Raw genomic sequence first — 14,208 nt, 5'->3', positions numbered from 1 at the left:
TTGAACCCAGGCACTCCTGACTCCAGGGCCAGTGCTTTATCCACTGCACCACCTAGCTGCCCATGCAAACTGACTTTTGACCTTTCCAAAGTTAGCAATTGATTGCCAGATCTCATGTTCTTGTCTCCATTTTCATCTATCTTGATCTCTCTGTCGAATTTTACACTATTGCCTATTTTCTCCTCTCGTATATAGTCTCTTCTCTGGATTTTTATATTGTTTTTATATGGTTTTTAAAATGACATTATTCTCTTTTGGTTTTTCTTCCATATCTGACCTCTCCTCATTAACCTTTTCTGATTCGTCATCCATGTCATGTTCATGAACTATAAGTGAACATCAAGACTCTGTCCTTGATCCTCTTCTCTTTTCCTTCTGTAACTTTTAGCCCAAAGTTTCATTTGCATGGGACTCTCCTCATTGCTAGGGACTGATTACTCAGTGTTCCACATCTATGAGAGGGATGTAGTTGGTAAGAGCTTGGGAGAAGACTGATCCTGATGTTCTGTCTTCCGGCTTTAAGAGAGAAAGATATGTAGTTCTAGACTCCTCTCAAAGTCCTAAAGAAAGACCTTGAGAAGAAACCAACTTGTAGAGGAAGCAGCAACTTGATCATGTTCCTTTACCCAGTTTACTTCAAGAAATTTAGAAAAGTCTGAGGCTTCTTTCCTCTGTTGAACTGAGAAACATTGTTCCCAAAGGGAGACTTTATTTACTTTGTGTATTGTCTAGTACAATTTCTCAAATGTGTGCTTCTGATTTCTTTTTTCTTTTTCTTTTTCTTTTTTTGCTATGGATTGGTTAAATTGCTGTTCACTATAGGTTTTCACTGTAGAACTGTCATTTGGTGGGAAGGAAGTGAAGCCATGGAGATAAAGCTTTTTATACTCTTTCACCATTAAGGGATAGTGATTAGGATCTCAACTTGAATCTAAAAATTATTTCCTTTAGACTAACAATATTTAAGGGAGCAGATAGGTAGTATTTGTAGTATTCTAGTCTGGTATGCCTTCTCTGAGGAGAGCAGATAGATTGGCCAGTCTCTGGTCCCAACCTCCTGCTTCCCCTCATGGCAAGAACCAGTCTCTCTTGAAGAAGGGTAGAAAGGAGAAGACTCTGGAGATGTTTATTCTTTTTTGTGAGCCATATCTAGACAGATCTAGATGGACATGTATAACACACATGGACAAATAACACACACCATATCACACACAAATGCCTTACAGCTTTATACTCTCTGGCTTAGTGGCATATTCATTCCCATGGGTTCAATTATCATCTCTATGTGGGTGAATGCCAGATCTATAAATCCGATTATATTCTCTCTCTTCTGAACTCAGTATATCCAAAGCAGAAATCTTTTTTTCCTCCAAAGGTACAGCTCTGAACTCCCTTTTTGCTTGGATGGTTTTTATCTAAGTTTACAGCCTTAGGTCATACTTGATTCCTCACCTCATCATACAACATATCAAATCACTTGCTAATTCTTGTAATTTCTGTCTCCACAATATCTCCTTCACTTACATAGCCACTACCCTCCCTCAAGTCCTTCATTATTTCTTACCTAAATCATTGCAGTAGCCTCCTATTTGTTTCTTCTGCCTTGCAAGGTCTCCCCCTACTCCAATCCCTCTCCACTTAGCTGCTAACAGGGAGTTTCCTAAAGCACAGATGGGACTCAGTGTACCCCAGTGGCTGCCAGGGATTAAATATAAACACCTCTTTGTCACTTAAAACTCTCCACAATCTTTTTGCCTCTCCATTCTTTTCACCGGACCTTCAGGAAATCTCCCATCCAGCCATGCTAGCCTCCTTGCAGTTCACCATGGCTTGGAATTTCCTGTTCCTCTACTCTTCTGCCTCTTGGAATCCCTGGTTCCCTTCAAACATCAGTTCAAGTGCCCTCTTTTTCAGGAGCTATTTCCTGGGTCCTGTAGCTCCTAGTGTCTTCCAATCAGAGTGATTTTTTGCCTATATTTTTGTTATTCAGTTATGTCCAACTTTTCATGACCTCATTTGTGATTTTCTTGGCAGAGATACTGTAGTGGTTAGCTATTTCCTTCTCCAGTTATTTTACAAATGAGGAAACTGAGGCAAATAAGGTTTAATGACCTGACCAGGATCACCCAGCTAGTATCTGAAGTCAAATTTGAACTCAGAAAAGTGAGTCTTCCTGACTCCAGCCCAGCACTGTCTCTGTTGTACCACCTTTTTGTCCACTTTCCATGTGTTTTAGTACTCATTTACATATTGTTCCTTCTTTTGAAATATGTAAACACTGTGAAAGCAGAAAGCATTTGGTTTAAGTCTGTCTATCCTCAACATCTAGCACAATGTCTGTCATATGTGAGCACTAATATAATGTAGTTACTACATAGCACGACTGATGGATGGATGAATGTGCATTTCTGCTATCGCTGGACTAGGCCAAATAAGTTACTTGAGACATCATCAGGCTTCAAGAAAATTCTGTCCAGACTCCAGTTCCCAGACTCTGGTGGCTCACTCTTTTGACCTGGTGAAGCTGTCAAGGTCATAGCCATTTCCTGTCTTCTTCACCTAAAACAAGAAAGAACAAACTCAAAACAGAGTAATAGCAGAGGCTCATAATCACAGGCCCTGCATACAGCTAGGCAGGAGGTAGATCAGGGAGTTGACCACAGCTGACTTGTACCTTTGGAAAGCACCCCAGTTTCAACTATTGTCCAATCACAAATAACTTTTCATCACACAGTTATCAAGTAAGAACCAATTATAAACTATCTGGTTCACACTGAAAAGCTGGATGCTTCCACTGTGTATAATTGTACCTTCCTGCAAGCAGGCTTCCCAGCTTTTCCCACATGGGATCCCCTTCTCCCTCCAAAATACATAGATAGAGACTTTATTGAGAAAATTCAGCCAAAAGGATGAAAGTCATTTCAGTAATTATGAAGGGAACTCTCAGGATTTCCCTACTCTCTTGAGAACATCTTTATTGATATCTTTTACCCATACATTGCCCTCATTAGCAAATCTGTAACGCCCTCTTCTCCTACCTAGAGAGCAATGCCTTGTAGCAAAGAATAAAACAAGAAAAGAAAGGGGAAAAGCAATTCAGTAAAAACAATACGATATATTCAGACAGTAGAAGCAAGGTTTGTTACCGATTGCCTTTCACCTCTGCAAAGAAAAGAGGCAGATACATTTTCTCATCTCATCTCCCTGGTGCTTACTCACTAAAATTGCATATAGTTCAGATCTCTTTTTTTAAAAATAATTCTTTTAATTGTTGTCACTGTGACTATTCTTTTACTACTTTGATTTACTTTGCTGTGCATCCACTCATATAAATATTCCCATGCATCTGCTTTCTATACATTTATGATTCTTTATTATGCAATAATATTTCATTACATTCATTTACATGGTTGTTCAGCCCTTCTTCACTCAAAAAGCATCTAATATATTGTGATGAAAAAAGTGATAATGGAGTCAGAGGATCTGGGTTTAAATCTTGGCTTTGCTACTTGGTGTGTGACCTTGGGTAAGTCACCTAAATTTGTGAACCTCATCTGTTCCATAAGGGATTGAGACCTCAAGTCTCTACCAGCTCTAAATCAATGATGCAGTTCTTTGCAACTATTCCTAATAATATTCTATATGTGTGTGTGTGTGTATGTTTCTTATTTGATCCTCACACAACCCTCTGAGATAGATGCTGTTATTTCCCCCCAGTTTATATATGAAGAAACTGATGCTGATGGAGGATAAATCACTGTCTCAAGCTTTATTAGCTTGATATCCAAGGTAGATAGGATTTGAACTCAGTATTGTCTGTCTCCATGTTCAGTGCTTTAACTACCTTACCACCTAATTATATAGAAATGCTGCTTTAGGTAGTTAATTGTGCATCAGATTTTAATCTTTAGCATCCTTAGAATAAATTCCTAATGTTTGAAACTCTTGGTTAAGAGATATGGATATTTATGCACTTTTTAAAGCATTATTCCAAATTACAGAATGATTGAACCAACTCATAATTCTCTCAAAGGTACAATGTATGCCAGGATCCCTTTCAGCAAGATTTATATGTTACAATCATACATGGACACCTGGATTACTTTGGACAGAGTATCACAACCGAAGACAAGTGCCCCCATTATCTTTGTGGATGGTGGACCAAATAGAACATGGGCAGTGAACAGACCACATGCAAGTAACCTTACCTGTAAGATTAGTTAGTACAGTCTCTTCCTCTAAATTCAGGTGTAGATTTGGGTATATCAGAAGTCTGAATAGAGGCCAGAGTAAACCATAGAATAATTAATTGATAGAGTCACTAATAGTTATACAAACATTTATCTGTCAAGAGAAAATAGCCAGGAGGGAGGGTATATGCTATCAACATAAAAGATGATTAATAAATGCTTATCGACTTTATTTGTTGATCCTGTTGAGTAGGTTGGAACCCCTCAGATGGTGAGGCTTTGGGGTACAATTATGAAATATCCAAAGGCTTTGAGAATTTCTCTACAGTAGAAAGGGCTCATAAGAGCTTATCAAAGAGTTCTACAGTAGAAAAAAGATTTGTCAGGGAAGCTATGGGCAGAGATAGGGATTTTCCAGAAAACAGCCTTAGGTATTTTTTAAAAACTTAAAAAGTAAGGGAATTTCAGAGCTTATACTGGAGGAATCATATTCTCCAAAGTTGAAGAGCATTAAGACAAATAGCTCTGACTTTGGACAGGAAAATGAAGTCACTAGAAAAGTGAACTGACTAAAATATCCCAGAAGTGTATTGGGGTCAGTTTGCTGGCACAGTTGATAGTACATGGGCCTGGAGTCAGGAGAACCTGAGTTCAAATGCAACCTCAGACACTTATTAACTCCAAGAGCAAGTCACTTAACCCATTGTCCTACAACGAATAAAATAAAAGTATCTAAAATTAAAAAAAGGAAGTGTATTGCTCCTAAGGATCCAGATACAGAAGGGGGTTGACACTTGAAAAAAATTATAAATGGTCATCAGTACTGCTGACATTATTTGGTGAATGCTTGTCCTTTTGGCTAGATGTTCCATTTCCCAGTATATTTTGGTCAGTCTCCTGACAAGAGGGAAGAAGCCTTGGGGGGGGGGGGGACTTGATTTTTCCTTTGAGATTTCTCTCTCCCACCTCTAGTTAGTAGTAAAGTCTAATATTGATAATAAGTTTATGCAAAATGGACAGCCCCTAGGCAAAGCAGTAATACTATAGGTGTTTCACATTGCAAAACACCTCAATCTTAATAAAATGTGGGATGTGATTTTTAAAATGTCTTTAAGATAATGTGGTACTCTTCTGGAGTGTCCACCTTTCAAAAGGAACTAATATAGTTTGATCTACATACTTTTCCTTTTTTCTCCTTCTTAAGCTGCTTTGCATCCTTAATTGACTGGTATTCTTGAAAAGTGAGATTTGTCATAGGGACTATTTTTGGAATTCATCAATTTTTAGTCTTAAGAGAGAGTCACTAATAGCTAGACTAAACCTTAGAGATAATTTTGTCCAAACTTCCTCATTTTTGAGATGTATCAAAGTTTTGTGGAGCACCCATCCAGAAATCTAAGAAATTTAAATTAAAATATCTAGAAAGTGAGCATAACAACATGCACTCACATGCATTAACACACTTGGGTTCTCTCTCTCTCTCTCTCTCTCTCTCCCTCTTTCTCTTAAAATATTTCTTGATATTACTTCTGGTTGACCATATATATCACAAGGCAAATTATGCTGGATATAATTAATAATAACCATACTATAAGGTTTGCAAAACACTTTAAGGTATTACTTCATTTGAGATTTACCCTAACTCTCCAGAGGAGCTGCTATTATTTTCATTCCCATTTTGCTGGTAAGGAAAATGAGGTACACAGAAATTCCTAACTTCTGGAGAAGAACAAGGCAAACCTCTCCAATATCTTTGCCAAGAAAATTCCAAATGGGTCACAAAGAGGCAGACAGGACTGAAATGACTGAAGAACAGCAGCACATTTCTGAATTCAAATATGAAGTCAGAGAAATTTACCTTTGCAATTTCTAGCTCTCCCTCCTTTCTCCCTTTACATGATTGTCTTCTCCAACTTCAGGTATTAAAAGTGTCCTTCAACTTTATGATGCTTCCTTTTTTTTTTTAAAAAAAGAAAGGTTATGATTAATTTATAGAGGGACAGAAAAACATCCCAACTAATGTTTTAGGTTTTCACACTATTTAAACTTCCTTTCCTTCTCCAGCCCAGAAATTATATATTCTCTCAAGGAAATTGAAGTATCTCAAGAAAGTAGGAAAAAAAATTGGGTGTGTGTGTGTGTGTGTGTGTGTGTGTGTGTGTGTGTGATATTTTTGTTACCTTTGAAATTATGATAAATTTAAGGTTAATTTTGACAGTAAACCTGTTGTAGGTTGACTGGTAAGGGAAAATGGTGCTATCAAAAAGATGCTTTCTCCTAATGATTTCTTATTTCTTTTGAAGAGTTCAAAGAAGATTGTGGCAGCTGAAGACACATCCAGACAGCTTGTGTCATTGCTTTAACTAGTTATCCTGCTAAAATTCCAAGTCCTAGAGTCATCTCTATCTGATTGTTGGTTTTCACAGCCAACTAGCCCTGTCATAAGCCCATCTTCTATCTCCAATAACTGAATGGATTCCAATATACTCCCCCCCAGCTCCATAACCCAACCATTACTTTTATTTGACTCATCAAATAATACTACTCATACCAACCATCTGTCCACCTATCTTAATACTTTCACCTTCTGTTTAGATCCTTAGAGTTTTCCATATTTCCTCTTAACTCAATAGCTTTTTCCCCAAGCCTGGATACTTTCCAGGCTTTACCTGTGACCTTCTCACATCTGTCACTCTTTCCATGAAGCCATCCCTGATATACCCAAGTGCAAATAACCTTCCCCTTTTCTGAACTCTGGCCTTTTGGATCTATCTTATATCATTTTCTGTTTTGCCTATAATTATAGTTATGTGCAAATCACATGTCTTCTAACAGATTGTAAGTGCCTTTTCTCAATTATGACCTCCATAGAGCTTTTTGCCTTCAAAAATATATATGGAAAGAAAGAACAAATGAATGTTAAGGGTTAGTAGAGCTGCATAGATTCTGTGACTGTATTGGTATGGCATTGCCAAGGCAAACATAGACAAGGACTTGAAATTCAATAAATCTAGGGCCTTTTAGGGATGAATTAATTAAATATTTCACCAAATATAGCCTGTGAATGATATGAATATCCAAATGCTCCTTGGCACAAAAAAGGTTCCCCAACCCTGGTTTAAAGGAAGAAATGAAGTATTTGTAGAAAATGGCAACTCAGTTTTTCTGGGGGTTTGGAGAACTCAAATTAGGATTAGAGTAATAGTTGAATAAGAGAATTAGGAAAAAGTTGGGGTGGGGGTGGGGTTGATATATATGAATATAAATATCTAGGTATATCATTTTGCTAAGATAGCACAGAACTTAGTAATCTAATGAAAGATAGAAAGTGTTATTGCAGTGACTGAGGTGATTAGGTCTTGCCTGAAAAGGTTTCATGGAGAACATGAGTCTTGAAAAAAGGTCAGAAGTATTAATATGTTCTAAAAAACAATTATGAATCTCCCCAGTGTTCCGAAGGAGGGAGTGCTATGATTGACGCTATTCTTTATTTAGGTGATCCTCACCACTGTGTGTCAGTCATATAGAATAATTCATTCACTATGGTATTTTTTCAAGACAATCATTAATGTAACTAAATTTGTATTTTGTATTTTTAAATTAGGAAAATCAATTTTCAAAACATGTTTTTCTGTTTTCTATTATAATACATGCTCTAAATTAATTTCATACTCATTAAAATTCTCAAATGAGAAACTTTTTTTCTCTTGCCTTTGAGTTTGGTTTAGTAAGGACTCAGACACCAGTCTGATTTGATTCCTATTTTCCCCCACTTTATTCTAATGTAATATATGGAATAAAAATATAATACTATTCAATATTGACCATCTGTCCACTTATAATATCACTCTCACCTTCTATTTAGATCTTTTAACTTAGCTTTTTTCCAAAGTCTGTATATTTTCCAGACTTTACCTGTGACCTTCTCATTTCTACTATTGGCTGTCCTCCAGGACCCAGACTCCGGTAAGTGCAATAAGGGACAGGATAATGAAAGCGCTAATTAATCACTATTAGTAAAAGGTTAATCTATTCCAAAAATATCATGTAGGTGTAATTCAAATAAGGGTCAACTTAATGAAATAATTGTTGTACATCTCTATGAAAATATAAATTCATTTTTTTTGCCCCAATATTTTGCTCCATAGATCAAGAAAACTTAGAAATACAGTTCTCCAAGTGCCTTTCAGGAAGGATTACTCTCCCATTGTCACAGATGTTCCAGATTAAGCAAAGTCACTACTTTTTTGAATAGATAAATGGTGAATTGGAACTTCTATTTGAAGGGTAAGACGAGTGATTCATAGGGGTTCTTTAAGGACTTTTAGATCCACAGATAAATCCATACCTATATCAAGGCACAACATCATATAGAACCAAGTTATTAAAAGCAGTCATATCTAAAAAATAAATGATTTGAGATTAGATGGGGAGACTTTTCTTTTCAAGACTTTTCTTTCAGCATTAGTTTTTGTTGCTGTTAGTTTCTTTTGCTACTGGAATTTGCCTTAACTGAATGTGCTCTTTGGACCATGGAAGCTTTAAGAAGCATGTGATGGTATTGAATGCTGGTCCTTTACCTGCCTTGTAGAAACAACTCTGTACTTGTATGTCTATAGGAATATACAAAATAGAATGTCATTAATTTGGGGGGAATATTGGCAGCTGGAGGATCAGGGAAGGAAGGCACCATGTCTAGCAGGTAGGACTTGAATTGAACCTGTAGGAAATTAGGTGTTGTAAGAGGAAGAGGTGAGTAGAGAATGCATCCCAGTCATGAGAAACAGGTAGAGAAAAGGAATGAAAGTAGAAGATGGAGAACTATATATGTGGATGAATAAGAAGGCCAATTTGGCTAGTCCATAGAATGGGTCAAGGCTGGAAAAATTTGTTAGAATTAGATTGTAATGGCCATTAAATGCCAAAAAAAGGAGCTTATACTTGATCCTAAAAATAATAAATACCACAGTTTATTGAGTGAGAGAGACCTAGCTCATATGCACTCTTTTTTTTAAGGTTTTTGCAAGGCAAATGGGGTTAAGTGGCTTGCCCAAGGCCACACAGCTAGTAATTTTTAAGTGTCTAAGACCAGATTTGAACCTAGGTACTCCTGACTCCAGGGCCAGTGCTTTATCTACTGCACCACCTAGCCACCCCTCATATGTACTCTTAAAGTCACTCTAAGTGAGCTAGGAATGGCTTTGGTGCAGTTCTGTTCTGAACATGTTGAATTTGAGATGTCTATAGAATATCCATTTTAAAATATCGAATAGTCAGCTAGTGATATAAGACCAGGACCCAGGAGAGAGACACAAGGGGAACCTGGGCTTCTGATTGGTGAGCATTCATCTTATCTTTTAGTCCATCCAGGCTCTCCACATCACTTCCTAGCCTCCCATATGTCATGATACTTTTTAGAATTTTTCAAAGGAATGAATTTGTAATCTCTGCTCTCCAACTCTCTCTCTGTCCCTGTTTCTTTGTCCCTCTGTCTCTCTGTCTCTCTCTGTCTCTCTTTGTGTCTCTGTCTCTGTCTCTGTCTGAATCTGTCTCTCTGTTTCTCTGTCTGTCTCTGTCTGTCTGTCTGTCTCTCCATATTGAAGCATTTGCCCTTTCCTAATCTTGTGGGTATCTCTCCATGGTCTTTTCAATGATATTTTGAATGTCAATGGCCATGACTCAATCTTATCTACTTGTTCTTTCAGCACCTTAGCTTAGAGTTCCTTGCGACACTTGGAATCATCAAGGAGTTTAGGTGTTCTCAACCCCTCATTAGACGTTTTTGTTCAGTCCTTTCCAGTACAAGGATCTTCTCTTTGTTGAAAAGACAGAAATGCAGTACAACCTGAGCATATCTGCCTTATCCCTTTTATCAGCTGCTTTTGTCCATTTACCACAAGAAAAAGTCTTATGCAGTCTTAGACTGCCCTGTCTCTCTCAGATTTTTTAAGCTGTTTTAATTGTCTTTGGTTTCCTTTGCCAACCTTGGCTTATTTTGAGCTTTAGCAATCCTAACATTGTTTTTGCAAATCTGTGCCATGGTTTTTATATTAATTCTCTGATACTTGGACTTGTTTCTCTAATCTGTATTTTGTTGAATTTTTCCTACACATCCAAATCAGTCTCTTCAGACCAATTCCATTTTTTTCCCTCATAATTCTTGTACATCTCCCTGTCCTCCTGAACTGATTCCCCCTTCAATAGGATCAGTTAATAAACATTAAGTACCCACTATTTGCCAGACACTATGCAAAATTCTAGAGATACAAAGGATGACAGTCCCCATTCTCAAAGAACTCACAATACAATACATAGAAATAAATTTCTACAGCTTTTCACCCCATGTCATCCTTCATATATTTTCTCTGAACCACTGAAATTTGCTTTCCTTGAATAAAGTCTTGGATGAAGTAGTCAGTTCCTCTTAAAATTCCTATCATTTTCACCTCAGCAACTTTTACTTGCTTATTAGTGAGAATCTGATAATGAATAGAGTATTTTCTTGTTGGTCCCTTCACTTTTTAAAAGCATCTTCCTCATTTTGGGGTTTTTTATGTATTTAAGGCAATGGGGTTCAGTGACTTGCCCAAGGTCACACAGCTAGGCAATTATTAAGTGTCTAAGGCTGGATTTGAACTCAGGTGGTTCCTCCACCTTTTGAAGGATGAATTTACCTCTAAGGCAAGTTAAAAAATTATTAGTTGCTCTATTTTTGACAGAAACAGTGATATAGAAGATAGCTGGATAATTGAAGTCCCTCATGACTAGTTTATCATGTGTCTGTGCTAAACTTCTGATCCATTGCCTAAATCATCTATTTTTATTTTATACCAAATCATCTGTTCCTTTTTACTTTGTCTTTTATACAGATATTCTCTTTCTCCTATCCCCTTTCTGGTTTCTTATTACATAATGCTACACTAAGTCCATTGCAGGTATCTTGTTTCCCTTTAGTAAAGCATACTAATCAAGAACTATAATCCAATCGGTCATTATAGCCCATTGAGTCTCGGATTGTTGTGAAGATTAAATTAGGTAATATTTGTAATGAACTTTGTAAGTTGGCTTTCCTGTAATCTCCGTGTAGATGGTTGTTTTGGGTGATTGATGCTCCTTTGGATATGCTAGCTCTGTTGGGTACCATCACACTTGATGGTTCATCTCTGTGGGATCTAGGGAAGTAGATCATTGCCAAGACCAGACTTCAGATCTCTCTGATTTGGAAGATCCTACTAGGATTTTGCATAGCCTTCGGAAATATGGTGTCAATATCCATGATGCAATGAGTATGTTTTTTAGAAGAAAGAATGTAAGAATATTTAGATGAAATACAGTTTTGCTCCTCACCTCAATCTCCAGGATAGGTAATGGGATTTTAATGAATGTGCTAGACTTGTTGGGGATTGTTTTCAGAGGGGGGGAGATGTGATTAGTCTCCATTTTTCAACATTTTCAGCAAAGGCTTTCTTAAATAAATGGTTCTATGGTAATGCACAACCCTTAAAGTCTAGCAGAGAGCTACACCCACTGGAGGGGAACTTTCTTAGTACTCCAGGAAGGAAGAAAAAGAAAAGATCCACCAACTTCCATAAAATGTGTGTTACCTTTTACCATGCATATTTATCTAAACTTGAGCCCACTTTGCCCAGGACCTTTTTTATTTATTTGTGGGAGAGAATGTCCCAGATATTGGGAGAAAATTTATATTTCAATTTTTACTGGACTTTTTTAGTGAATATCCTTTTGTAAAATCTAATTGATGTTCACTGATTATTTAACATTGGGGATAAATCAGTTGGTTAATGATATTGGAGAACACACCAATGTGCCCTTATTGCTACCTCTAAGGAAACAAAATGGAAGGCACTCTCTGGTGAGTTTTAAGAATGAACCTTATGAAGGAGCAGCTAGGTGGTGCAGTGGATAGAGGTGCTCTGGAGTTAGGAGGACCTGAGTTCAAATCCAGCCTCTGACATGTAATATTTAGCTATGTGATCTTGGACAAGTCACTTAACTCCATTGCCTTACAAAAAAAAAAAAAAAGAAAGAATGAACCAGGGCAGCTAGGTGGGACAGTGGATGGGCAGCTAGGTAGTGCAGTAGATAGAGCATTGGCCCTGGAATCAGGAGTACCTGAGTTCAAATCCAACCTCAGACACGTCATAATTACCTGTGTGGCCTTGGGTATGTCACTTAACCCCAATGCCTTGTTAAAAAAACCTAAAAAAAGAAAGAAAGAAAGAATGAACCTGGAGCTTGTACTATATTCCTAAATGATATTCCTGTTGATCTAATTCTAGCTTGGTAGATCAAACATATGGGGTCAATATACATGCTAGTTGAATTTGCCAAAGAAACTTTGTTTTTTAACTTCCTCTTGGAGATAGAACTTGTTTAGACTGTTGACCCTATTTTTTCATTTAATTAGGAGCAAATTTTATTAAGTATTATTTCCATGTTAAAGGAGGCTGCAGGTTTTTTTTTAAGAGGTAGATGCTCTAGAAAAGATTTGCTTGGAAATTTTAAATTTAAATAAATAAAGCTCTTTTTAGCTTTTATTTGTACAAAGAATCATGCTTCTATCATCATGATGCATACAGAACGGATCAAGGAGATGCTATATTTTTACTCTTTCTTGAAAAGAATACTTAAATTAAAATGAATGTTTAAGCAAAATAAATACCTCAGGTGCAAATGATCCCTGTAATGAAATACTTTTTTTTTTAAAAAAAGAAGAAACATCAATAGTGACTAAATGTGCAGTATTTGGTGCTTATGTGCTTACCTTTACATTTTCAAACTACAAATTCTGAATTAGCTGTATCAGTGGGAATGCTGAAAGATAAATTCCTGCACAGATCTTTGAAAATATGTTGTTCAGAATGAAATTGGTGAAAACTTTTTTTTTAATCTTTAGTTGAAGTGATTGACTTTCACCATAGATTTCCTAGATTGCACCATATTTTTAGGTTAAGGACAATCATTACATATAGCACATACTAACCATTTTAGATGTCATGTTCTTAAAAATTATTAGGGTGATTGAGGAAAAAAGTTATGAAAGGGAAAAAAAAAGTCTTTCCTAAACCAAAAGGGATGTGTGACTTTAAAGAACAGAAAACTTAAGAGGAATCAGATGAATAAAGCAAAAGAAACCAGGAGCTTTTGTACAGGTGAGAAGCTAAATGCTTCTCTGATCAGTGATAGAGGCATGCTAAGGTGAATTTTAATTATGACTAAATTGTGGTATTACTCTTTCATACCCTGAACATCTGTTCCCTTCAGGAATGATGATTTATGCAGGCTATCAGAGCAGACAGCTTGCTACAGCTTATGTCACGGTGAGTGGGAAACTGGTAGAATACCAGCATCGAAATGGAGACTGGCCAGTAGAGATGATGAAGTGAAGTGGGGGAGGGGAAGCATAACGGGGCCATTTTTAATTTGGAAGCCAAATATTGACTTGACTTAAACATTTTTTTTTCTTTTAGACCATCTGTTGTTAATGAAGAAAGTAACTTGGACAGTGAATGGCCTGATGTTGCCTACTGATATCAAAAGAGGGAAAACCAAGTTTCTTCTTTTCCAATAGAATGAAAAAACATACCGAGAAGACTTGAGGATCAATTTGGGCTTTTCAGAATGATCAGGGATTAGGATAGGCGTGAGATAACAATGGTTCAGTTTGCACTGGCACAGCTTATATTAACTAAATGTAACATTTCTTAAAGAATGAACTTCGTTTCCCATTTTCTATAGTTCTTTTGTTGTTAGATATAGGAAATTTTTTTTCTAAAAACTGATGAAAGTTCATATTCTTAAAAAACTTCAGCTGCCCAGAAGAACATGCAGTGTTAGTTGCATATAGGAAAATACATTAACTTAGAAAAATGATGATGACCCCTAATAAATCATTAAATTAAAATAGTTATTCATTTAATTGTAACTTACCTTTATGGAGTAAAAGAAAGCATAGTTTAAGTTAACCTCTTGTCTAGTTTTGAGGATCCAGGGGGAT

The 14,208-nt window shown here is 36.7% G+C and overlaps 1 pseudogene; it reads left to right on the top strand.

Moving 5' to 3' along the window:
* The window catches only part of LOC141519346 (doublecortin domain-containing protein 1-like), a 29,671-nt pseudogene extending 15,861 nt beyond the window's left edge, over positions 1–13,810 (top strand).
* The last annotated feature ends 398 nt before the right edge of the window (positions 13,811–14,208 follow it).

This window comes from Macrotis lagotis, chromosome 3, assembly GCF_037893015.1.
Source record: "Macrotis lagotis isolate mMagLag1 chromosome 3, bilby.v1.9.chrom.fasta, whole genome shotgun sequence".
NCBI classification, from domain to species: domain Eukaryota; kingdom Metazoa; phylum Chordata; class Mammalia; order Peramelemorphia; family Peramelidae; genus Macrotis; species Macrotis lagotis.
This window is presented reverse-complemented; position numbering and strand designations above follow the sequence as displayed.